We start from the raw sequence: 24,198 nt of genomic DNA on the forward strand, positions 1-24,198 counted from the left end.
CCCATATATAAATATATCTGGTTTGGCGATGAGTTGATGCATGGCACAATTTTGAATTGTTGTTTTGGTTTATTTCCATTTGTTAAAATGAGATTATTTTTTTTATTGTTCAACAAATGTAAGAGATGTTGAAGTTAAACTTGATAATTCAAGCATTCTTCTTAAGGGTTTTTTTATTAATTTTTGGGGATAAAGTTATATGAATTTTATGATGCATTCACTTATCTTCATAGTTGGAGTAATTCTCTCTAGCAAAGAGAACTACCATGAATGGTCCAAGAAGATAAAATATACATGATTTTTTTTTATTTGTGGAAAGGAGTTTGTGAAAGAGAAGCTGAAAATTTTCCTAAAAACCGACTTTAGACAAGGATCTTGCCATAAGGGATAAAAAAATAGCAAGGCGTATACCTTGATTGCAACGTCAGTTAAAGAAGATGTGAGTCTTCATGTTATGTCATTTAGAAATGCATTTGAATCATTAAAGAACATGAAATATTTATATGACTCACTCTAAGATTGAAGCTATCCAATTTATGATAAAACTGTTCAATTTAGAATTGAAAGACGATGATCCCCTTGACTTAGCCTCTGGAATAAGTGTTAGTATGCATGATATAGAAGCTAACAGTGCTAAAATGGATTGTCTTCTCACAACTTTCAACAAGGAACTGTATCCCACTTATTCTCATTATCTTAAGTCATTATAAGATAGTGGAAAACTTAAGGAGATTTGATTTAACTAACTTGTGGAGAAGTTTGTTGAAAGAGAGAAAGATTTTGGGAAGAAGAAGACAGTTGCTCAGTTTTATGAAGAAGTTGTGTGCCTTGCACAAAAATAAAAGAATCAGGCACAAGATAATTCTAGAGGAAGAGATGGCCAAAGAGGACATGTAAAGAAGAATAATAGAGGCAGGGGGGCAGACATTATCAAGGAGGAAGGCCTAATCTTCATTGTATTCATTGTAACAAAAATGGACATGATGCTTCCACATGTAATCTCTCTTAGGACAAGATCAGACCAGAAAGGGATGGAGAGAAAGGAAAATCATATGATCGAGGGAAAGATAAAGCACCTAAATCCACTCATTATATTGTGCCACATTGCAATATTGGAGTAACTGAAGACTTTTTTAATGCTTCACTTGCTTAATGGAAAGATGTATGGTTTCTTGAGTCAAGAGAAACTTGCCACATGAATTTTAGAAGAGATTCCTTTGAAGAATTCACTGATAATGTTGATGGAGCAGTGTACTTTCTAGAAAAGTAAAATCTCAAGGCATTAGGACTTGGCACCATTAGGCTCAAACTATCTGGTCGCCCATACTTCATTCTACATGATGTTTCTCTACATCCCATAGTTTTAGAGAAACTTGTTGCCCTTTATTCACATCCACCAATAAGGACACTCCATCCATATGTTTGATGTCAAGGTTGAGGTCAAAAAAGGATTAGACAACTCACTTATCATGACTAGGATAGAAGAAGAAAGACTTTTGAAGCTGCAAGGAACCTCTGCTCGTGCACAAAAATTTTCATATAGTTCTAAATTTGACGAAGGTACAATATTATTTAGTCTCTTATTGCATGTTATATTTGGATATCTAAACTATGAGAGTATGTGCTTATTGAAGAGAAATGGTGTTACTGGTTTGCCAACCATTCCTAGGAAACCTAAGAAATGTGGTGCTTATATATTAGGAAAGCACAACAAACAATGTTTTCATGATTCTCATTCTAGAGCACATAAAAATCTTGAAATGACTCATTCTGGCTTGTGTGGCCCAATGGATGCTCCTTCTGCAAATGATAATAACAACATGATGACTTTTATTGATGACTATACCAGAATGTGTTGGGTAATTGAAGAACAAATCTAAAGCTTTTGAAACTTCCAAAAACTTTCTTGCATGGATTGAAAATGATACACAATATCATAGTGGCTCTATTCTCATTGATAATGGAAAATAATATACTTCAAATAAATTTGAAAACTATCTTCACCAACATGGGATCAAGAATCAAACAATAGTGCCTTATAACCCTTAACATAATGGTGTAGCTGAAAGAATGAACGGGACAATATTAAATATGGTATGTTCAATTATATTTAAAAAAAATGTAAAGTTGATACTCTGGGTTGATGCAGTTCTATGTGCAGTGTATATTAAGAATATCTTTCCATCTCATGCTCTAAAAAACAAGACTCCCTATGAAATGTGGTATGGCCACATTCCTTCAATGAGGCATCTCAAGGTTCTTGGTTGGGTTGATCTAGTTCTATGCGCAGTGTATATTAAGAACAGATTTCCATCTCATGCTCTAAAAAACAAGACTCCCTATGAAATGTGGTATGGCCACATTCCTTCAATGAGGCATCTCAAGGTTTTTGATTCATCCTGTTATGCCTTGATACCTAAGGAACAGAGAAATAAAAACGTTGCAAGGAGCCAAAAATGTATCTTCTTTGGGTACTCATATTGATCTAGGTAGATTTTGGTGGCCACCCGCCAAGTCCACTTGGACCCCCACCATTGTTTCTTTCAGCTTTTTAGTTTCCTTAATTGTAGCACAATTTACTATTTTTAGCAGTTTTTTGGGTCTTAAACTTCCAGAGCAGTTTTGAGGCCCTAAACGACATTTTTTGGGAAAATTGGGAGCAACATGGGTCCTCGGATTGAGGTTTCTCTTCTCAAAATTGTAGTTCTCGGATAGATATTTCTAATGAGATATTGTGCACGTCAAACGGAGATCGTATGCCAAAGTTACGACCCGGGAAGTTGATGTACCAATTTACCCAAATGGGGCCCACAATTTGGCGTTTCATCTTCTAGGGTTAGGTTTTTGGATGTTTAGGGTTTTCCATTGTTTCTCAACAATAAATAGGCCTTCGAGCCTCATTATAACACAGTTCAAAGGCATGTAGCTGCCAGATCTCTTCTCAGAGATAAGCTACCATCACCCTAGCTAGTTTATTTCCATTTCTGTTTGTAAGCATATTTCAATATTTTAGAGTAATGAAATGAAGTAATATTTCTGTTGCATCTCTATATATATGGTTATATCTCTAATTTGTTGCGTTCGTATTTAAATCTGGATCAGTGGTATCAGAGTGGTGTGCTCTTTCTCTGTCTTTCTTTGCATGTCCCCAACAAGATTAGGCTACAAGGAGTTAGGGATTGAATTGGTCAAACCTTTGCAAAACCAGCCTCGGAAATCCTGACGGCCTCCCATGGCGGATGGAAAGAAAGACGAGTGGGCAGGATATCCTATCAAAATCTTGCTCGAAGAGGCCCTCGAGCGACAAAGGAACGCGATGATGGACAACTTTGCCCAGATCCTTCAGCGGCTACCCAAGGGCGACACATCTACTTCCAACAACTACTCTAGAAGCGCCACACCCTTTAAGGTACAAGTTAACTTTGACATTCCCATATTTTAGGGTCAGATAGATGCAGACGCCATAGATAAATGGTTAAATCTGCTAGAAGGGTATTTTTCTATTCATGATTTTTCCGACCGAGAAAAGATTACTTTCGCTCTTCTCAAAGCTGCCCCCCATGTCAAGGACTAGTGGGAAACCTACTGCGAGCAGAAGGATGAAAGTACGACCTCACTATTTTCAGCCGCACCCACTTGGAATTCATTCCGGAATTCCATCAAGGAGCAATACTACCCCATCGGAAGCTATGAGGATCAATACATAAAGTGGACCACGCTGCGGCAGGGAAGGGACCAAGACGTGCCGGAGTTTACCAGTATTTTCCATACCCTTCGCACAAAGTTGGGTATCAAGGATTCAAAGCAACATTTCGTACTCAAATATTGCAGTTGCCTGCACAAGTACATCTAGGAAGAAATAGAATTCTTGAACATCTTCTCGCTCGGCACGGCATACCAATATGTCGTCAAGATCGAGCAAAAGTTTAAACAGAAGAAGCGATACTTTGGATCTACGAATCTGAAGCAAGGGAAAGGTGCCCCCAAACCACAGAACAAAGGACAAAGCCAAGGTGTGGCTACCCAAGATAATTCGGCAAAGCTGCAACCAAAGAACAGTGTCGTGAAGCTGAAAAAGGACATGGGAAAGTGGTGTGAGTTCCATAAGAGCTCCACTCACAACACAAGTGAGTGTCGGGCCAAGCAGTCACTGGTGGCCGAGATAAAGGTTGCAGAGTCAGATGCATGTTCCAATTTTGAGTCAGAACCTGACAAGGGGAATGAAAAAGGGAAGAAGATTATTGATGTGGAGCCCAACACCACTGTTGCCACCGCGAAGATCCAGAAGGAGGAACCCAAAGATATAGAGGAGGAGGAACGTCTCTTCCACTCCCAGATGTGGGTAAAGGGCTCCCCGCTAAAGTTCACTGTCGATAGCGGGAACCAAAAGAACCTCATTTTGGCATAGGTCATGAAGCAGCTGGGCTTACCAACCACAACACATCCACAACTGTACACCATTGGGTGGCTTTACCAAGGACGAGATCTTCACGTGAGTAAGCAGTGTCGTCTTCCATACAACATCAAGCCCTTCATGAATGAGGTATTGTGTGACGTTGCTCCCCTTGATGTTTGTGATGTATTATTAGGACAACCATACTTGTGGAAGCGACATGCTGTGTATGAATCAAGGCCCCGTGATGTTATTGTTACTTTGAGAAATAAGTTGTACAAGATATAGGAAGTAGCACCGCCTACCGCCATCTCTTTGGTTACTGCAAAACAATACAGTAAGCTCATTTCCAATACCAATTTTTTTTTTCCTGATGATATGCCTTCAAGGAAAGAAGAAGACGTTGGCCACGACCTCCAGACAGGGACCCTCCGCATGACAACTACAGATGGACAAGGTCATGGAGGAGTACGAGGACATCTTCACCTCCCCCGTAGGGGTTCCTCTGCACTGTCAGGTCAAGCACTCCATCGATCTGACCCCAGGTGCGTCATTGCCCAATGGACCAATATATCGGCGCTCCATTCTGGAAAATGATGAAATCAAGAGGTAGATTCAGGAGCTGTTGTAGAAAGGTCACATCCATTCGAGTTCATCGCCCCGTGGGAGCCTGATCATGTTGGTACAAAAGAAGGATGGGACTTAGAGACTCTGTATTGACTATCGAGCGCTGAACAAGATCCCTGTCCGTAATAGGTACCCAATCCCATGGATTGATGACCTCCTGGACCAACTGAAGGGGGCAAAATATTTCACAAGATCGATTTTAAGTCAGGATATCACCAGATACCAATTGAACCCTCTGATGTGTGGAAGACTACCTTCAAAACCAAGGAGGGCATTTTCGAATGGTCGGTTATGCCTTTCAGATTGACGAATGCTCCTGCAACCTTCATGAGGCTAATGGATGACATCTTGTGACCATTCACCAACTCATTTGTAGTGGTATACTTAGATGACATCCCGATCTTCAACCAAAGTTTGGAAGAGCATCTCCACCACATCCGATAGGTTCTCCAAACACTGCGGCAACACAAGTTATGTGCTAATTTGGAGAAATGCACTTTTGGCATGAACCAGGTTTAGTATCTAGGACACATTATTGATGAACGAGGGGTGCATGTGGATTCAGCCAAGATCCAAGTCATTCAAGATTGGTCATCTCCAACCACTCTGACAGAGCTCCGAAACTTTCTAGGTCTTGCCAACTTCTACCGTAGGTTCGTGTTGGGATTTTCGCATATCGCTTGGCCCTTGAGTCAAGTCACCAAGGTAGGAGCGAAAGAAAAATTATTTTGGTCTGAATCTCAACAGAAGGCATTCACAGATTTGAAAGATCGCCTCTGCTCGGCACCAGTGCTCGCATTACCAGACTTGCAACAACCATTTGAGGTCGAGACAGATGCCTCTGACTATGTTATTGGGGTAGTCCTTACCAACACGGGCATCCAGTGGCATATCACAGTGAGACACTTTCAGACACAGTCTGGAAGTATACCACTTATGACAAAGAGATGTATTCAATTGTGCAGGCCTTCCAACAATGGAAGCATTACATTTTAGGGAAGGAAACAGTCATCGTCACAGACCACCAACCCTTGCAGTTCATACAGACCCAAGGGAAATTGCAAGATGATCGCCATCAGAAGTGGTCCACATACCTGCAACAGTTCCATTTGAATATCAAGTATAAGAAGGGTAGCACCAATAATGTTACAGATTTCCTCAGTCAACCACCAATCATGGCATTAATCACCGTGCTCAATTCTTGTGGGAACGAGACTTCTGATTGGCCACTTCTCTACAAAAACGACCCAGAATTTGGCCACACATATCAGACACTCTTGGAGCGTCAGCATGTTCCATATTTTCACCTTCAGGATGCCCTGTTATGCCACTTGGGTCACCTTTGTGTTCCTTCAAGCGAGCTTTCCAAGATGATTTGGGAAGCACACTATAGTCGAGCTACTGGGAATTTCGGGGTCGAGAAAACAATGGCAGTACTGCAGAAGTATTTATATTGGCCGAATCTTCGACAAGATGTTGGGAAGTACATCATATCATGCATTGCCTACGCCATTGCCAAAACAACCATCAAGAAGCAAGGCCTCTATACCCCACTGTCGACCCCTAGTTTACCTTGGGAATCCATCTCCATGGATTACATGTCGGGCCTTCCTTCTACTAAGCATGGAAACAACTGTGTTTTTTGGTTGTCGACAGGTTCTTGAAGATGGTCATTATGGCGCCCTGTAAGAAGAATATCACAGCAGAAGCCACTGCTAAACTATTATTTGAATGAGTGTGGGTACACTTTGGGATCCCATAGTTTATCATCTTAGATCGGGACAGCAAGTTCCTCAGTACATTTTGGTCCAGTCTCTAGTTGATGCTCGATACCAAACTCACTAAGTCCACATCCTTCCATCCTCAAACTGATGGCCAGACAAAGGTTGTCAACTAGATGATCATACACATTCTGCGCATGTACAACTCAAAGCATAAACGCACACGGGATGAGAGCCTCCCTTATGTTCAACACAACTATAATCGGGCTCTCCACAGCTCGACGGGCCACAACCCTTTTCAGGTGGGCTTGGGATTCCATCCACTATGCCCCATTGATGTGGCCATGCCATTTGTAGCTACTCACACAGATTCAGCTCATGTCCAGTCCGAAATAGTTAAGGCAAACAACTTCATTGAGCACATCCAACATATTCGCTAGTAGGTCCATGACATTCTGGAGAAATCAAATGCCAAGGAAAAGCAGCAACATGATCAACATTGAGTGCCACACAAGTTTCAAGTGGGCGACAAAGTCTGGTTGCATCTGCAAAAGGGACGCCTTACTGGAGCCTATCAGAAACTCAAACCACTCAGATATGGTCCTTACACCATTACCAAGGCTGTGGGAGACAATGCATTTGAGCTCAGCATTCCCCCATTCCTTGGCCTGCACCTAGTGTTCAATGTGGACTACCTTTGACTATACTTTCCACCATTACTAGACACATCCAACATTGCAGAACAGCTCACACCCACAGAGTTAAATCCAGATTGCATGGAACAAGCTGCAACTGATCGGATCATGGACACATAGATCAAGCACACTCCCTAGCAAAATATCCAACTGTATCGAGTTGTCAAAGCATGCCAACTCCTTCACCAGGGCAAGTGGCTCACCAAGGACCAAGTTCAACAGAAGTTTCATCATCTCATGGAGGAACTCAACGCAATGGGGACCATTGCTTCCTAAGGGGGAGGAATGATCCAGGTGGATTTTGGTGGCCACCCGCCAAGTCCGCTTAGACCCCCACCATTGTTTCTTTCAGCTTTTCAGTTTATTTAATTGTAGCACAATTTACTATTTTTAGCACTTTTTTGGGTCTTGAACTTCCAGAGCTGTTTTTTGAGAAAACTAAGAGCAACATGGGTCGATGAATCGATGTTGTTTTTCCCAAAGTTTTATTTCTCATATCGATCCTTCTAACGAGATATTTTGCGCGTCACACAGAGATCGTATGCCAAAGTTACGATCCCAGGAAGTTGATGTACCAATTTACCCAAACGGGGCCCACAGTTTGGCGTTTCATCTTCTAGGGCTAGGTTTTTGGATGTTTACGGTTTTCCACTGTTTCTCAACAATAAATAGGCCTTCGAGCCTCATTGTAACACATTTCAAAGGCATGTAGCCGCCACATCTCTTCTCAGAGATAAGCTACCATCGCCCTAGCTAGTTTATTTCCATTTCTGTTTGTAAGCATATTTCAGTATTTTACAATAATGAAATGAAGTATTATTTCTACTGCATCTCTATATGTATGGTTATATCTGTAATTTGTTGCATTCCTGTTTAATTCCGGATCACATATACCTCCAAAGCATATCATCTCTATGATGAAGAAAATAAGAATTTTATACTATCTAGAGATGTAATTTTTCTTGAATATTCCAAGACTGACAATGTTATTGAGTGGTGGCTTGATCTCTTGGATAGATTCAGGCATGCGATGCCCTTTAAGAAATTTGATAATGAGATTCCACATCTTGAAGGGGGGATCCTTGGATCCATCTGTGGAATCTCCTTTTGAAGAACTCTCCCCCCCCACATAAAGCTCTAGCCATTGATCAAGAATACACCGAGTCATGTGATTGAGAGAATTGGAAGGCTAAATCTTGATTCAGCCCCATCTCAGTCAACTGAACAACCCGGGCCATCTGAAAAAGGTGTTCCAAAATGGCTCACAAAGACACTTGAAAGTGTTCATCCCGATGAGGTTGGAAAGATAGGACAAGAAGCTTTACTAGATAGAATGGAGGTGTGTAGACAATTCTAATTCACCTATTGAGATGGATATTTCTTATCATTGTGAATTAAATTTTTCTACATATTTCGAACTAACTTCCTTCAAAGAAGTTGCTTCTCATGATGAATGGAAAGAAGAGATGCATAAATAATATGATGCTCTAATAAAGAATGGAACCGGGAAGTCGATTGATCCTCCATTGGGAACCAAACCGACAAGTTGTAAGTGGGTCTTCAAGAACAAGTATAAAGCAAATGGCTCACTTGGCAAGCATAAAGCTAGGCTTGTGCAAAAAGGTTTTTCATAGAAGTAAGGAGTTAATTATGAGGATACTTTTGTCCCCATAGGAAAATGGGTTACCATCTAAACTCTCTTATTCTTGGCAGTGCAAAATGGTTGGAAAGTCCACAAATGGATGTAAAAACTACTTTCTTGAATAGAAATGAGAAAGAGAATGTTTTTATGTTCAAACCAAAAGGATTTGTTTGAAGGGATAAGAGAAAAAAGTATGCAAGCTTTTCAAATCCTTGTATGGCCTCAAACAAGCACAATGAACCTTTTACGAGAAATTGATTGAGCATCTTCTGAAACTAAATTTCAAACACTATGATATTGATGGTGCAACTTTGTTTGCGAAGAAAGTTGGAAAAATAGTTGTATATCTTGTGGTGTGTGTAGATGATCTTTTGATGACAGGGAACTATGAAAATTATGTTGCATCCATAAAGAACGAATTGAGGAAAGGTTTTGAAATGACAAATTTAGGATATGTTCACTACTATGTTCGTATTGAAGTAACCCAACATCCGATGTGTATATTCATATCTTGAAAGAAGTACATTGCATATTTGTTGAATAAATTTATCATTGTTGAGTGCAATCCTTTAACCACTCCAATGGAACAAAATTTAGAGCTTACATCCACTAAAGGAAATGAATTTGAGGATGCAACAAAGTATATACAGCTCATAAGAAGTCTCAACTACCTAACTAATACCAAACTAGTGATTTCATTTGTTGTTGGAATCCTCTCTAGGTTTGTGCAAAAGCCTTATGAGGGTCATTGGTCTACTGCAAAAAGAGTTCTAAGGTACTTGAAGGGAACTCAAGACTTTGGACTGAAGTATACACAGGTGGATGACTTCAGTTTGATTGGATACTCTAATTCAGAATCTGATGGAGATAAAGAAAATGGAGTATCTCCTTTAGGTTATGTTATGTGCCTTAGATCATGAGATGTCTCTTGGAAGTCACACAAATAATCAATTCCAGCAGATTCCATAGCTGAGGCAGAATATGTGGCAGTTGCAGAAGCAACAAAGGAAATTGTGTGGCTCAAGAAGATTCTTGAAGATTTGTAAGAGAAACAAGTGCATTCTACTCTTTTGATTAATAACACTTTTGTAATAAAGTTGGCAAAAAAACCAAATTCCATGATCAAGCCAAACATATCATTGCAAAGTATCATTTGATTCAACATCATGTTGATGGCAAGACTATTCACCCATGCCATTGTTGCACAAATGAGCAGATTGTAGACATCTTCGTATCAAAGCGCTTGGAAGAGAAAAGTTTAAAAGATTCAGAATAATACTTGGACTCATAAGCATCATTTCAAATTAAGAGAGAGAATGTTGACACTTAATATTTGGGATTAAGAAATTCTTGTAAAAAGTGTTCCTTAGAAATTCTTGGTGTGATTTTCCTTAAATAACAATGTTCCATTGGTAATTTGACAACTATTATAATAAGTTTTCCTCTTAATTAATATATATATATATATAAATAAATAATCATCCACTACTAACACACTATCACCCAAAAGCAACAACAGGAGTGAAATAAGAAAACGAAAGCATTGTCTTATTACATCTATTGCTGGGTCAATTGATGTTGATGATAGTGGTACAATACCCTGGTTTTACATCAAAGTAAAATGATGAGATCTGATGAATGAGTTTCCACAACAAAGTCCTCACTACCATAGCACTCTGCGGGTTGTCAGCCTTTGAAAGTACAACGGGGCACCTTCGTATCAACGTAAACACAAAAAAGGAATCATTTCACTACTTCTTGCATCCAGAAACATGACGATAGTGGCGTTGCGAAGTGTGAGAGGGAATCGAACAACCGGCGTGACGATGTACTCCGACCAAATTATGTGGTTCCATAAGCCACAGGGAACGTGACGATGTACTCCGACCAAATGATGTGGTTCCATAAGCCACAGGGAAAGGAGACGAGAAAGGAAGAGGCCAAGCGTGTTTTCAACGTCATTAGTCACTCCTTCAGGCGAGAAGAGAATGTGTCCTCGTATACGATTCCTCCTCCTTGATTGGAATGGAATGGAAGGAAACAAATGAAATGGAGAAATAAAAACACTAACGCAAATTAAATCTGCCCTCTTTCAGAGATTTCCACCGGCACGTCGAAGGAAACCCTTCCCATCAAACAACAATGATAAGGGCACGAGGTCCTTGCTTTGTCCACCTCTGCATCCATTTATCAATGACTTTTGTTTTTGAATTTTGAGTTTGTTTTTTCTTTTCAATATAAATAAATCAGTTATAAAAATTAAGTTATTAATAAATGTTGATAAATATTAATTAATTTAAAATAATTTTCAAAATGCTTACTTTATAATATATTTTAGGTTTTTTTGTTTTAATTAATTAATTTAATTAAAAATGTAAAAAAGACATAATTACTTTATAAATAAATCTAAATCTCAAATTTTTATTTATATACTATTAACAATGTTATAAAATATTAGATGAAGGTTGAATCCTTATAATATGATAATTATTAATAATTAAATTAAAAATATTCCCTACTACATTTTTTATAATTATGAATAATTGAATTAAAATTTTGGAAACTCTATTTCAAAATAGACATTTTTTATAATTATGAATAATTGAATTAAAATTTTGGAAACTCTATTCCAAAATAGACATGCCTATCCACATACTAAACAATAAAATGCCCAAATTAAGTGGAACCTTTAAATTGATAGTAATAATGCATATAAACTCTTACACTAATCACTAGAAACTTTCACGCTAGCTAGTTATAGATTTGAATGTAAGGATTACTATACTCTAAAATAAATAGTAAAGAGACTTAAATTTTGGACAAGTTATTAATAATGGTTTTCATAAAAAATATTACACATGGGAATTTTGTATTCAAAATTTGATAAGTTGTTTCAGTATAATCAAGAAGATCAATTCATTTGGTATTTGACTTTTATAAGGTAATTATGAACCTAAATTTTGAAACAAGGCCATGTATCTTGAGGGTATTGATAGTCCTCATTTTCAGTGTTTGGGCTTCTATGAAAATCCAACTGCCATCAAAACTTTTATGTGGGTTGTTGTTAAATATTTTTTTTATAATGGGATATCTTTCAAAAAAGAAGTTATCGTGGATCATGTCAATGCTACATTTGCATAGAACAAATTCCTAAACTCCCACCTTACTGTGGCATTTGTTGATACTTCGAATTTTGGAAGGAAACAAGGCCTAAATGGGTTGATAAATGCATGGAAGAGGATTCCATTAAAGAAGCCCTTGGGAGCTGGTGTATGAAGAAAATTATAAAGAAGGGTAAATAATTTTCTCTAACCTTAATTTGGGGATTTAGCTAGCTCCAAACTTTAAGCTATTTGAAAATAAAGAAACCATTCGTTTGAAACTTTCTATCAAATATATATATATATATATATATATATATATATATATATATATATATATATATATAAACGTATAACAAAGCACCCTCTAAAAAAATTACAAAAAAAATCCTAGAGCCTTTTTGATAGACTTTCTCCCCTCCTTGAAAGGTAAAGTTGGGAAAATCTCACACCTCTTGCCCACTCATAACATCTCTTCAAAGGTTGGAGTGGGCAATATTAACCTCATGTACACTCACAACATCACTTTTAATGCTAGACTCAATAATGAAACTTATGAATTATATGAACTTATTGTAAAATTTCCATCAACAGCCCAAAGATCATCAACACCAAATATTTCACATTCAGAACTTAATATGTTGTTTAAGATGACATACCTTGACTAATAGCAGAAGATGTAATGCTGCCATCTTCTGTCTTCTGTCTTCTGTTCTGTCTTCTGTCTTCTTCTCAGAATTCGGTTTCTCTCCTCTTGCCCTCACTTCCTTATGTGTTTCTTGATGGAGAAGAATACAACTATTGTGGGGAGAGAGAGGACCCAATCCTTTATATATATCATTTAACTCTTAATCTGGTACGTCCATCATATACCAATTCAACGCTTTAATGCTTTAATGCTTTTAACGCTTTAATGCTTCAATTATAGAATGATTTATTTATGACTTAATTAATCGGGTCACATTAAGATTTAGAAACTGCAGATTTCTAACATTCTCCCACTTGACCCGACTATTCATAATATTAAGCGTTGAACATCATACTATGATAAATTGCTGAGAGTTATGGCGGTTGTGCACTATTAATTCAGTGCATTCCCTTCCATATACTACAATACCAGCAATCCATCAATTCATATTCATAATTTATATAAAACAGCATAATGGTCCACATAATGTCTTATATCATAATGATTAAACATAATATCTTTATAAGACTCTTTCTTGTTTAAAGTTACGTACTACTACATTAAAACAAGAGACACATAATTGTATATCAGAAACACATAAAAGAGCTCAGAATGTCACACATCAATTATTATTAATACAACCAAGACCCATTCTTTGAACATGTTCCTTAAATTTTCTTGGTTGTAACCCTTTCGTCAAAGGGTCTGCAATCATAAGTTCTGTCCTGATGTGCATGATTGACACTCTTTGTTTCTGAACCTCATCTTTCACAACAAGATACTTCAGATCTATGTGTTTAGCACCTTTAGAGTACTTGTCGTTCTTTGAGAAAAATACTGCTGCAGAGTTATCACAATAAATTTTCAGCGGCCTGCTAATGGTGTCGACAACCGCAAGTCCTGAAATAAAGTTCTGCAACCATAATGCATGAATTGTGGATCCTTATTGATTCCAATATCATAATCTGATTCTTGCATATAAACCACATAATCATCAGAAATAGCTGACCTACGATTTCTTTGAGGTCTTCTTAATGCTACTTGTTGTGGTTCATGCATATCAGTATTATGTAAGTCATTTCCTTCAGGAAGTACTTCTTCATTTATATGTTGTTCATTATCATCATGCTGTTCTACAACAGCTGGAACAACATTTGGAGTAATAGTAGATGAAGGAACTATTCTAGGCAATGTAACATTTACCCTTGTTTCCTTTATTTCTACTATTTCTCTTCTAGTACTCCCACTGACTTCACCATTCTTAATGAATCTTGCATGACCAGTTTCTACAATTGTGTATTATGCACATATGCCATGACTTTCGAGGAATTTTGTATTATTTCAAGAAGCTAGCTGCTTCTAGTGGCTCCTTTCTTATTATGTTTGGTTTGTTTACCTTTAATACAATCCACACATAATTCTAGATCACTAAAGTCCAAATTTGACAAAATTTCATTACTTACTAATCTCATCATTCTTTCTTTGGATATATGACCTAGTAGTTTATGCCACAAGAAAGCAGAATTTTCATTCAACCTGCTACGTTTACATCCAACATTATTTACTATATTCAACAAGGAATTCGCATAAGTGTCATTCAGTTTCAATTTATATAAACCATCAATTAGAATACCAGAACCAACATTATCAGTATTCTTATATAAATCAAAACAACCAGATCCAATCACACATCTAAAACCAGAAATATCCAATTTACTTGCGGAAATAAGGTTTCTAGATAATGAAGGTACATAAAGGGTACTGTATAAGTCTAATACATATCCACTTTCTAGAATTAGACGATAAGTCCCAATGCCTTCAATTGAAGATTTCATTCCGTTTCCCATAAAGAGAAAACGATCTTCATTTGGATTTATGGTTCGGATCATACGAAATCCCTGCATATTATTGGAAACGTGAGTTGTAGCACCAGTATCAAGCCACCATGTATTAATGGGAACTTCAATTAAATTTGATTCAAAACATACGAAAGATAGATAATTACCTCTCTTTTCGAACCAAGCTTTCCTTTTCGGACAGTCACTTTGATAATGTCCTTTCTTTTTACAGAAATGACATTGAACATCCTTTAGTTCCTTCTTTTCCTTATCCTGCCCATTCTTAGCAGGTGCCTTTTTCTTCTTGAAATGACTTGATTTTCCTTTCTTTTCTTTACCAGCTTTATTACTCGCAAAACTTACTGAGTGATTCACTTGATTTTTCAACCGTCCTTCTTCCTGAACAAGTCTACTGGCCAATTCATTAACATTCCATTTATCCTTTATAGTGTTATAGTTAATCTGAAAAGGTCCATATTCAGAAGGTAGCGAGTTCAGGATAAACTGGACAAGAAAAGAATCCTCTACTGTAAGTCCCAGGGAGTTTAACCTTGCTGCAAGATTAGTCATCTCTATAATGTGCTCTTGCATAGTTCGCGACCCATCAAACTTCATGGTCGTGAGTTCTGCCATAAGAGTGCCAACGAGTGACTTATCAGCTGAACGAAAACGCTCTTCCACAGACTGCATATATTCCTTAGCACTTTCTGTTTGTGGAATTGTTGACTTGATGTTGTTAGCAACAGTCATCTTAATAAACATAAGGCTCAATCTGTTACTGCGTTCCCATGCTTTATGGTGTGATTTTTCTACCTCAGTACTATCTTTTGTAAGAGCAGCGGGTTTATCCTCAAGGAGTGCCAAGTCAAGATCCTGAGCACCTAAATGGAAATTGACTTGTTCACTCCATTCAGAAAAATTAACACCAGTGAACAATGTAACAGATGAAGCATGTGTATTCATGGAAACTCCTGCAAAATGAAATAACTATTAGCTCATAACTAACGCGATTCAGATGTAGGCATAATAGTATAATATAGCACTCCTTTGGGTAGATACTATCTTATACTTAACATAATTAAATACCAAACATAAGTAGGTAGTAAATATATTCAATTAAATAGAACTGACATCTTTGGATGATCAATATTTATTTAATCAAAATATCTATTAAACCTCATCATGTCAACTAGTTATAGAACAAGACTTTCCTTTGGGTAAGTTCTCAGGTTCTATCATTAGTGACGCCAGTTCTTAATTGGTATTATTATAACTGGCAATTTCTATCAATAATCATTATGTCACTTATGCACTAAATGATTATTCTGATTTTGACCACTTTGGTGATTAACAAAATCATAAATCTCATGTGCATAAACACATACCTTATGCAAAACAACATTCTGATTTTGACCACTTTGGTGATTAACAAAATCATAAATCTCATGTGCATAAATAATTTATAACACATACCTTATGCAAAACAATCAGTCATAGAGCAATTACTTTTATGCCCAAATTTCAAACGATTATTTTGTACCAGTAAACTTTAATCGTGCAAAGCCAAAACAGTAAATGATGCACGAAACTTAACCCAATTGAAACCCCTTTATTTCATACTTCAAATATTCAGATCATGCATTTCTGAAAACTTACGCTTACCATTAATTCTTTTTGGCATTGAAACCATGCATGCACAGACAATTAAAGAATGCACACTTTCAAATATTTGTCCCTGCTACGCGTCACATTATTTTTCCCTTCATTAATTTGTAAACACTGCAAAACTATAATGCAAGCATACACTTTCGTGTAAAGTCAACGTTTCATCATCAAAACTCTTCAAATATTTAATCCTTCATGATCAAAATAAATGTGTCAATAATTTCAATCTGGATTGAAGGGAAGACGCCCATATGAATAGTAACAAGGAATTCAAACCAAATATCTCTGTCCATAGTTACGTGGTCTCCGAGGATCATACATTTTATTTTCATTTTACTACGGACCCCTTTAAGTGTTTTCACATTATTGTTCACGCATGCATGTAAATGAGACAAGCAATTGTTCGGGAATAGGGATGTGGTCTTTAAATGCAATATTACAGCATAATACTCATTTGAACATGAATGTAAATTCCGAACAAGCAACGAAGAGTATGCATGTCCTACGTGCAAATAAAAGTCTCCAGCTAATAATTCAAATGCGTCCATAGGAGTCAAGGCAGGAAGATAGCCTTTGAAATGGTGTTAACAAGCTCCTACGAATACCACGATGATGGGAAGAGTACCATGACACGAACGCATATCTAGTTAAACAATGTAAACAACAGATAATGCCTAGACCACAAGCGCCAAAGCCCTTCGGAAGCTCCGTTCAGAATGCGAAAGGGCAAAAAGAAATTTGTCTTTAGGGTAGAGACTATGATTGATATTGACTGTCTCTACGAAGGTCTGGATTTTCACATGAACGGTTCATTCAAACAACAGATTGGATTTCCATCGATATTTTTACCGTAAAATTCCATCCGTATTTTACCCAAATTGAAAAATTAAACAGAGTAACATTAATTAACAAAATTAAAAATTCGAAGTCAAATCAGGATTGACATCCATACTCACGTGATACTAACAACGAACATATAAGAAGAAACCTTAATTACATTCGTCTTATAGCGAACAGATGGATTTTCAATTTGATTGGGCGTCATATCACACTTTTAAATTTATAAGATAAAATAAATAAATCACCCTGTAATGTGTGTTTAACAAGCTTCGCACATATAAAACAGTCCTATAAAAATTGGACTCATAATCTAGGTTCGAGATCCAATTACTGAGAAACGTAGTCGTGTTATGATCCATGCTTCAAAACATTGATTTCGCACAGCAACGTTATGTGCGAGTCTAATGATTCCACGGATCAAAACTCATCCCTGATGCATGCTTCAGATACTGGAATGAAGTCCGACTCAAATTGCCCCAAGTACACAAAACTCAGGAAGCAATGATCACTTAAAAATACCCATTATTCCCAGAACTCTGTTAGTGACGCCAAATGGGAATGTCGTAGATGAGAAATATGAGCTCTTGATTAAAAGATTAATCTCGATCAGTAGAAAACAATCCAACAAAGCATGATTATATAGCCAGCAAGAGGTATTTAATCTCGAAACCAGAGTATAAGCAAAGGGCAATCACTCTTAACCCACGATGGGCGTTGTGAAGCATGCGCAGGATTTGTTTCGTGATCATTTCATGAAACCCCCACAATTTCCCGAAGGCTCAATCACATGAGTAAAGCACAGAACAGATCAATTACAATCATAGGAAATATTCAGTTATTGATCATAGCTCTGATACCAAATGTAAAATTTCCATCAACAGCCCAAAGATCATCAACACCAAATATTTCACATTCAGAACTTAATATGTTGTTTAAGATGACATACCTTGACTAATAGCAGAAGATGTAATGGCTGCCATCTTCTGTCTTCTGTCTTCTGTTCTGTCTTCTGTCTTCTTCTCAGAATTCGGTTTCTCTCCTCTTGCCCTCACTTCCTTATGTGTTTCTTGATGGAGAAGAATACAACTATTGTGGGGAGAGAGAGGACCCAATCCTTTATATATATCATTTAACTCTTAATCTGGTACGTCCATCATATACCAATTCAACGCTTTAATGCTTTAATGCATGCTTTAATGCTTTTAACGCTTTAATGCTTCAATTATAGAATGATTTATTTATGACTTAATTAATCGGGTCACATTAAGATTTAGAAACTGTAGATTTCTAACACTTATAACTCTAAAGTTAGTGTTAATGCTAGCTCAAGAAATATAAATAAATATAAATTTTTCAAATTCAAATTTACAAAGAATTTTTGCTTGTGATTCAATACATAAAGGACGAGTCAATATTCCCAATTTCCCTAAGTCGATTATAAGGATAATCGTCATTTTACTCTCGTAAATAATATGGTAGTGATGGACGTCTGTGACCGATTCACAACCACGAATTGCTAAAGACGGATATTGTGCCACATGCCTCGACTTTCTTCGTTGCTAAAAGCAGAGGACATATGTTACACTGAAAAGGGTATCGCCCAAACCTTGTAAATATAAAGCAACTTTTAGACTCCTAATTGAAACGGGTAACAAGCTACCTCATAATTTTTTATTCATAAATAAAATAATTTTAAAATTATTATTATTAGAATTAGGATAATAGGAATATGTAATCTTTGCGAGAGTAAGAAAGTAAAAAATGACATTAATTATGTTAAAATATAAAATTGTTTTTGGAAAAAAATATCATTTTATTTACTCAAATTCAAATTTTTCTTATAATATATTTTATTCTTAAAATTAATAATATATAATTAAAACGAATCTAAAAAAATATAATTACTTTCCAATTCAAAATAAAATCACACATTAATTTTCTTTTCTATAAATCAATTTTTTTTTTTTTTTAATTTAAATACCATCTTTTACTAATAGTAATGAATTATCAATTTCTTACCCAAAGAAAATAAAACAACACCTTATATTTAATAATAGTTATGCTCTAATCAAAGAGATTTAGAACAGTTGGTGAAGGAGCGCGCTGTTAAGGCGCTCCGTAAGCAAAGGTCACCGGTTCTAGTCTCGCTGATACCAAAAAATCCAGCATGGTTTCTGCTGGTGCGGCTCAGGTCGGGTGCGATTCCCGAGTGATTTTGACGGCTTAGATGCCCCTAAGTCGTGGCCCCTCAGCCACAGAGTAAGAGTGATTTTCACGATTCACCCACTTATCAACAAAAAAATAATAATTATGCTCTAATAACTTTATTATATATTAATCTTAAATTAAAATCTCTACACATGTAATCCGACGATTAGATATAGTTTTTATCTCACTAAAAACATGTGAGTGCTATTTCCAAAGTTTATCCAAACCTATCCATTAAAAAATACCTTATTTAAGTCAAAATAATAATCAATTGTTTCGACGACAGACATGTTGTTGTCAGGCACAGGTTTGGTAAAAATATCTAACTTCCCGAAATAGTGTCACCAATTGATTAATAGTTTTTGTTTTTAATGTAGGATTATAATTTTTAATGAATAAGTTTATATATATTTTTTGAATTTATTCAAAAATATATAGAGTAGGTATAGGTTAGATATGGAATTTTATATATAAGGGTCGTTGTGTCAAAGTCAGAACGACGAATATCTAAGATGAATAGTGGTCCACTTACCTCGACGTCTTCTATTATTGGGAGGACATGCCTGATGTATATTTAAAGAGAAAAAAGTTATAGAATTTAGTATTTTGTGATTCATAGTATGTTTGTGAAAATAATTTCGGCGAAATTGAACCAACCGTGTACTTCATCGTCAAAAGAAAAATATTTTTATCTTCATCGTTTTGAAAAAAAATTAAATTATCTACTCACCATAGTAACTTTTGCTAAAGGCAAAAGAAATATTAATCATATACACTCCTTATTGGATCTAAGAATTATGTATCATAAACGGCCTCAAAAAGTACTTTACATTTTTTTTAATGCAAATTTATATTTTTTAATAACTATTATTAAATTGTTAATGTAATGCCTTTTAATTTAAAAATTTATAAATGAGTACGTATTTTAAATTATTTTATAAATTAAATAATTTTTAATTTAATCATAAATAATAACGCTGTAAAGTGTTTTTTAATTAAAATTTATTATAAATGAGATATATTTATTTATTATTTTAGTTATTTTCATATATATGTTGAATATTTTAAAGGAATTTAGAGAAATATTAAATAAATTAATTTTTGTTTTTTTTAATTTTAAAATTAAAAATAATATAAATTTTTTTTATTAGTGGACCTAATGGTTAAGAGCATGTGTTTCTTCCTAAAAAGTCACAAGTTCAAAACCAGAGGGGATTAGAGTATGTATGCCTTCGTAGACTTAGCAGTCAAATTGCTGCGTGGAGGTGGGTCCCTTGCCCCACAAACAAGGGGGTCTCATACACAAATTTGGTGTTTGGCTTGGTCGTGACCTTAAAAATGGATATTATTAAAAGTATAAACTTATTAAAATTATGTATGACTAAATAATTAATATATAAACATAAATTAAGAAAAAATAGGTTTCTTAATAATGTTTGGAGTTTTATTAAAGGGTAGTCGAAACAAGCCATTATTTAGTTGGTTTTCCGAACATGATTTTGATAATATGTAGCTAAATGTTTTTTTTTACATTTTTTTTCAGAAAATTTGACCAGTCTTTTAATTAAAAATTATTTAAAATTTAAAGGAGGTTATTATAAAGAGATTGACCATATATGTAGTAAAATTTTGGATTTTCAATCATTAGTGTAAATAATATTAATGTTTTGATTAATTTGTCATATTTATATTATTGTATTTTATGATTAGTGCTTTGAAATTATTTATATCATTTTAAAATTTTTGATTTATTTTCTGTTTTTCTGAAGCGAAACACCTTAGATATGTGTCCAAACATTTGTTGATTGTTTCTGTTTGACTATCAGTTTGGGGATGATAGGCAATACTTAGTTGGAGTTGCGTGCCTTGTAGCTTGCAAAGTTCTTGCGAAAATTTGCTGGTGAAAGTGGGGTCATGATCAAACACAATGGAAGTCGGCATGCCATGTAGTTTGAAGATTTGGATCATGAAATCTTGAGCCACCAAAGTGGGGATAAATGGGTGGGGTAGAGCACCAAAATGAGAATATTTAGAAAGTCTATCCACAACCACCATGATGACAGATTTGTTGCCTGACTTTGGGAGACCAGTGATGAAATCCATGGAAACATTCGTCTAGATAGAGGCAGGGAGTGGCAATGGTTGTAAGGTTCCCGGTAACTTGATTGTTTCTCATTTGTTGCGTTGACACACATCACATTCAACTACAAAAGTAAGAATGTTGTTTTTCATGCGAGTCAAAAAGAAAGAACAACAAGCGCGAGCATAAGTCTTTTGAAAGTTTGAATGCCCTTCAGTTGGAGATGAGTGCAATTCTTCCAAAATGCGGGTTTTGAGGATGGATGTTGGTGATATAACTACTCGATCCTTGTAGCAAAGAATATCGTCCTTCCGAGAGTAGTCTCCTAAGGAATTAGGATCTTCTCTCAAGTTATTAATAAGTTGGGAGAGAGAGGGGTGTGAGAACCATTCCTTGCGGGCCTCTTCAATCCAATCTGGTATGGGAAGAGGTGCTTTCATCCTCAAATTGACACGATAAAGCATCAAATACTACATTGTCACACCCTTTCTTGTAAATTATCTCATAATCATATCCCATCATTTTGGCTAGCCATTTATTTTTCTGTGGCGATGATAGACATTGCTCTAAAAAATATTTTAGGCTTTGATGGTCCATGCAGATTTGGAAACGTCGCCCCAATAAGTATGGTCGCTAGGTGTCTACTACATGTAAGATGACCATCATTTCTTTCTCATAGGTAGATTGACCCAGATGTTTTCCTCTCAGTTGTTGGCTGGTGAAGGTCAATGGTCAACCTTCCTGCATTAATACAACACCAATACCAGTATTAGAAGCATCACATTCAATCACAAAAGATTTGATGAAGTCTGGTAGGGCCAATACGAGAGTAGAGCACATGGTCAGTTTGAGAGCCAAGTGTGCTTGCTGAGCTGCATCAGTCCAGAGAAATTATTTTTTCTTGAGAGGATTAGTGCGGGGTCTAGCAATTCGACCATAATTGTAGACAAATTTGCGATAGTAGCCAGTGAAACCCAAGAATCCCCTCAAACTCTTCAAGCTTTTTGGTTGGGGCCAATCTTGCATTGCCTGTATCTTTTTTGGATCAACCCTCACTCCTTCATGACCCACAATGTGTCCCAAATAATCGACTTATTCCACGCCAAAAGAGCACTTGGACAATTTGACAAATAATTTGTGATTATGGAGCAGTTGCAAGATCAGGTCTACATGCTGAAGATGTTTTTCCAGGTTAGGCTGTGGATGAGAATGTCATCAAAGAATACGAGGGCAAATTTTCAGAGATATGGTTTCAGTAGGTGGTTCATGAGGCTTTGAAAAGTGGATGGAACATTACATAGACCAAATGGCATGACCAAGAATTCATAATGGCCTTCATGAGTTCGGAAGGAAGTCTTGAGAATGTCTACTTCCTTCAAGCTTATTTGGTGATAGCCAGAGCGAAGATCTAGCTTGGTAAAGAATTGAGCACCATGTAGTTCGTTAAGAAGATCATCAACAACTGAAATAGGAAATTTATATTTTACAGTGAGCTTTGTGAGGGTCCAAGAGTTTGGACACATGCACCATTCTCCATTTTTTTTAGCACCATGACCATTAGTGATAAATAAGGACTGACATTGGGATGAATAACACCAGCTTCAAGGAGTTCCTTGATGATTTTTTCAATTTCATTCTTTTGGGTGAAAGGATATCGGTATGGGCGCACATTATGTGGTTGGGTCCCCGGGACCAAAGGGATGCTATGATCATGTTCACCCCTAGAGGATGGAAGCTCCTTAGATTTGTCAAATATGTGCTAGTGGCGGTCTAAGACCTGTTGCATCTTAGGATGAATAGTGGATTCATTGGCCTGGATGGCATTAAATTGGGTGATGACTCTGTGATGGCCCTTTTTCTAAAGCTTTTCCATTCGATGTGAGCTGATGATAGTAGGAGTACCTGCCTAGAGTCCATGTAATGTATGCATGTGGTCATTCTGCTTAAAGCTGGTTTATAACTCCTGGAAATCCATTGTGATCGGGCCCAGTGTGCGAAGCCACTCAGCACCCAAGACAATGTCACAACCACCCATTTCAATAGAAAACATGTGGGTCTTTAGGTGGTAGTATCCCATATGAAGTTTAATATTTTCACAACAGCCTTCACATTTCATGGTCCCTCCATCAGCGATAAGGAGTTGGAAATTATAGATTGCCCGCACAAAACAATGAACAACTTTTGTGACTCGCTTATTGATAAAGTTATGAGTGTTTCCACTATCAATCAATACCAATACTGGTCGATGTTTAAGAAAGCCTTAGATTTTGAGAGCTTGAGGCGAAGAAATATCTGCCAAAGCATGTAGTGAGATAATTGGTTCATCTGGCTTAGCTATGAGATCATTGTCCGGTTGGGTTTCCTCAAATTCATCCTCGGCCCCCCCAAGGGGTGGGGATCCTCAGATGAGTTGTTATCAGTAGCATCAATTTGAAATAATTTTGGTTCCTTGCCTTTATGCCCCGGGAAGTATTTGTCATCATAGTAGTAGCACACCCTTGTTTTCTTCTTTCATCCATTTCTATTGGAGACACCTTTGAACCTTAAGTGTTTGGGTAGGGCCTTGAGCTTGGGTGGGACGCCCCTTGGCTACGAAATTTGGACGACTGGACTAGGCGGCTAAGGCGAGTTCCACCTCGACCGCCTTTTTGCAAGCGTCCATCCACGTAGCTTTGTGGTGCATCTAGACATGGGCTTGGA

The sequence above is a fragment of the Pinus tabuliformis genome, chromosome 1_2 (assembly GCF_031772625.1).
Source record: "Pinus tabuliformis cultivar Carrire ecotype Pingquan chromosome 1_2, CPIR1, whole genome shotgun sequence".
Taxonomy (NCBI): domain Eukaryota; kingdom Viridiplantae; phylum Streptophyta; class Pinopsida; order Pinales; family Pinaceae; genus Pinus; species Pinus tabuliformis.